Here is a 4,305-nt window from a genome sequence, read left to right on the forward strand (position 1 = left end):
CCAAGTCCAAATGAGCAGCCTTAACCCGGTCCACCGAGACGGTCTCCGCCTTGCCACCCATGTCGACCACCAGGTGCTTATCCCCCTGCTACAAAACCCGGAAAGGCCCATCGTAAGGGGGCTGTAGGGGGCCCCTGTGCGCGTCGTGGCGGATGAAAACGTAGCGTAGCTCTGCTGGCACTTGAGACCCCGGCGCGCCGTGCTGAGAAGTCGGAACTGGAACGAAAGCCTCCGCCGTATCTTGCAGGAAAACCCGTTGAGCCGTAGGAGACCAAGGAACTGATGCCTTGGGTAGGAATTCCCCTGGGACTCTCAGGGGTTGACCGTAAACCATCTCCGCCGTGGAGCACTGCAGATTCTCCTTAGGCGCGGTCCTCAGGCCCAACATCACCCAGGGCAGCTTGTCGACCCAGTTACCGTCCGTAAGGCCGGCCTTGAGCGCCGCCTTCATGGAGCGATGGAAGCGCTCGCAGAGGCCGTTAGCCTGGGGATGGTAAGCGGTAGTCCTGTGCAGTTTGACCCCCAAACTGTCTGCAACAGAGCCCCAGAACCCTGAAGTGAACTGTGAGCCCCTGTCCGAGGAAATGTCTGACGGGGTGCCAAAACGACACACCCACGTCCCGATAAAAGCCCTAGCCACGTCAGCGGCTGAAGACGACACAAGAGGAACCGCCTCCGGCCAACGGGTCGTCCTATCCACCATGGTGAGGAGGTAGGACAAACCCTGAGAGGAGGGCAACGGACCTACCAGGTCGATGTTAACATGATCAAACCTCCTCTCTGGCACTAGGGAACCACTCCAAAGGGGCCTTCGTGTGGCGGTGCACCTTAGCGCGTTGACAAGCCACGCACCCCCCAGCCCAAGCTCTTACATCCTTTTTCAGCCCACGCCAGACAAACTTCGCGACCACCAAGCACACCGAAGGTTTAACGCCAGGATGAGGCAAGCTGTGCACCGCCTCGAAAACAGGACGCCTCCAGTTGGCGGGGACGACCGGTCGTGACAGGCCCTTAGAGACGTCGCACAGAAGGGTGATGCCCGCGTCGCCGAACACCACGTCCTCCAGGCGCAGCCCAGCGCTCTCTGTCTTCAGACTCTGGACGCCGGAGTCGGTGACCTGGTCCGCCGCCATACAAGCATAATCCAGGCCCAGCTGGACGGCTCCGATGACGACCCCTGGCAATCGGCAACCAAGTTCGACTTGCCAGCCACGTGTTTAATGTCTGTGGTAAACTCCGAAATGTAGGAGAGCTGCCGCTGCTGACGTGCCGACCAAGGCTCCGCCACCTTTGACATGGCGAAGGTGAACGGTTTGTGGTCTACAAACGCCGTGAACTCACGGCCTTCCAACAGAAAACGGAAGTGCCGCACAGCCAAATAAAGACCCAGGAGCTCCCGGTCAAAAGCGCTGTACTTGCGTTCCCTTGGCGTCAGCTGCCTGCGGAAAAAGGCGAGCGGTTGCCAAGCTCCGTCCAGCCACTGTTCGTGCACCGCGCCGGCTGCGTAGTCCGAAGCATCCGTAGTGATGGAGATGGGAGCCGTGGATGAAGGGCGTGCCAGCAAAGCCGCTTGAGCCAGCGCGGTCTTAACTTCAGTGAAAGCGACTTCCGCCTCTGATGTCCAGTCGATCGCCTGAACAGGGGTCTTGCCTTTCAGAGCCTCATACAATGGCCGCATGATGTGGGCGGTCCGGGGGATGAAACGGTGGTAGAAAGTCACCATCCCCAGGAACTCACGCAGTGACCGGGCTGTAAGCGGGCGAGGAAAAGCCGCAAAAGCCTCCACCTTCGCCGGCAGGGGTGTTGCACCGTCCTTAGTGACGCGGTGCCCGAGGAAGTTAATGTCCGACACCCGGAACTGGCACTTTGCAGGGTTGATGATCAATCCATGTTCGCTAAACCGCGTGAACAGGGCCCGGAGGTGAGACAGGTGCTCCTCCACTGAAACGCTGGCGACGAGGATGTCGTCCAGGTACACGAACACGAACGGCAGGTCCCGCAGCACCGAATCCATCAGGCGCTGGAACGTCTGGGCGGCATTCTTGAGCCCAAAAGGCATCCGCAGGAACTCAAAGAGTCCAAAAGGCATTATTACTGCAGTTTTGGAAATGTCCAGGGGGTGCATGGGCACTTGGTGGTATCCACGCACCAGATTCACCTTGGAGAAAACCTTTGTGTCGGCCAGATGCGCTGAAAAGTCCTGTATGTGCGGCACCGGGTAGCGGTCAGGTGTAGTGGCATCGTTGAGTCGGCGGTAATCCCCGCACGGGCGGAAACCGCCGTTCTGCTTGGGCATGACGTGCAGAGGAGAGGCCCAAGGGCTGTGGAGCGGCGGACGATGCCCAGGCGTTCCATGGTTGCGATGCACCTCTTTGCCATCGTCCCGAAACGTGCATTGTAGAAGCACTCACCGGTATCCCCTCGCCGAATCGCCGACTCGGCATCGCTGTGTCCGGCCTCCGCCATGCTTTCTTGCCCGCAGAAGGGCCGCTGTGCGCCACAGCCAACGCCTCCGCACCAGACTGTCGTGTAGCCAGGAAGAAACGGTCTGCTTCTCCGGCCAGCGCGCGGGGCTCCGTGATGGATGTGTTGGCCAACGCTGTCTGGACCCGGGGAGGTAAGTGTTGAAGAAACATCTCCATGAACAATATCTGGGTATCTTCCCCTCCTAGCAGGCTTAGCATCTTCTCCATTAACTGAGATGGCTTCTAACAAGTGACATGTAATGTAATGTAATGTAATGTAATGTAATGTAATGTAATGTAATCTCCGAGGCCCTGAATGTCCATAATTTGGCGGGCTCTTTCTCTCGTCGATAAACCAAATGTCTTCTGGAGAAGAGCCTTGATAGCCTCGTATTTGCCGAGGCGAGGGGGTGCTGCGATGAAACCCACTAAACTGGCTGAAGTAGAAACCCCCAGCGAAGCCACCACGTGGTAATATCTCAGATCTTCGTCGTGGAGATGCTTGCAAGCGAAGTGAGCCTCCACGTGTGCAAACCATGCCTCCACGGCATGCTCCCAAAACTCCGGCAGCTTAACGAAAACATCTCGTTCAGCCATGTTCAAAAATGTTTAGGAAACTATCTCTAAAAACTCAGGGTCACCAGTGTAGTGCCGGTAAGAAGGAGTCGGAGGCGGAGTATTTAAAAGGGATTTCCACTCTTTATTTTCCATCAAGCAATAGTAGTATCAGACATGTACTCAGTGAGGAGAGTCAAGTTAGAGTGCGTTGCTAGCTCTAGCTTGGCAACCTATATCTCCGGTGTTACGCTAGACCAGGTCCGTGTAGGAACTGTGACCCAAAAGTGAATTATGGTTAACTAGAGTCACCACAGTATTCAACATTTGTACCTCATTTCAAGCTTAAGAGACATAATTACATCTTCACACCTGATTTCGCACCGCACACATCTTACCACAAAATGGTTGGAATGTAAATATTGAAGAGGCCCTTGATCTAAAACAGTTCGAGAGTAATTATTTTAACAATTATTAATTATTATTTGATTATAGAGTAGCTAATGATGATGTGCTTTAAGTAGGGGTGGTGCAAAATGTAACAGAAGGCCAGGACAGACTGAGCAAGCTCACAGCACAGACAGCCTGCTGGCGGCTGACGAACCAGCATTATTGTAGCTATACTCCACTCTCCTAAATGGCTAATCTTTGTTGGATCTCACCCTTAATTGGTTAACAGTCTCCGCAGGGCAAGTGAAAGTGCTGCTATTTAAGGCTCCACCATGAAACAGCAACACTTTCATCTTGGCAATAACAGGCAACAATTATATTACCAGATTCGAAACTGAACCTTCTATCTACCCACTAATCAAAAACGCAGCCCATCTGTTGTGCTGTCTCTTTTGTAACTACTGTTTATCTGCAGCTTGTATGATAACTGTGTCTGGACACGAATTAACTGTTAAATAGAGCGCAATTAGATGTTATTTCTATTAAATTCTGCGGCAACAAAGGTAAGGAGAAGAAAAATAATAAGCGCATTTTATGTTTACTCTAACTGTACCAGACACCAGAGCAGCATCACTCTCTCTCCCTCTCTCTTTCTATCTCTCTCTCTCTCTCTGACATATACGCGCACCCGCGTCCGTGCGCACGTGCATCAATACAACCTTCCGTGCATGCGCGCGCCCCCCTGCTCCCCCTCTATCACGCACGTGCAGACTAGCAGGCTCGCGAACACACACACACGAGCGCGCGCACACACACGCGCCTTCCCTTAGCTGTGCTTTTGTGTTTTGTCAGAATTAATGAGAAAAGTTCCCTTGCCCTAGGGGTAATTAGTGTC

Source organism: Notothenia rossii (assembly GCF_949606895.1).
Source record: "Notothenia rossii genome assembly, chromosome: 2".
NCBI lineage: Eukaryota > Metazoa > Chordata > Actinopteri > Perciformes > Nototheniidae > Notothenia > Notothenia rossii.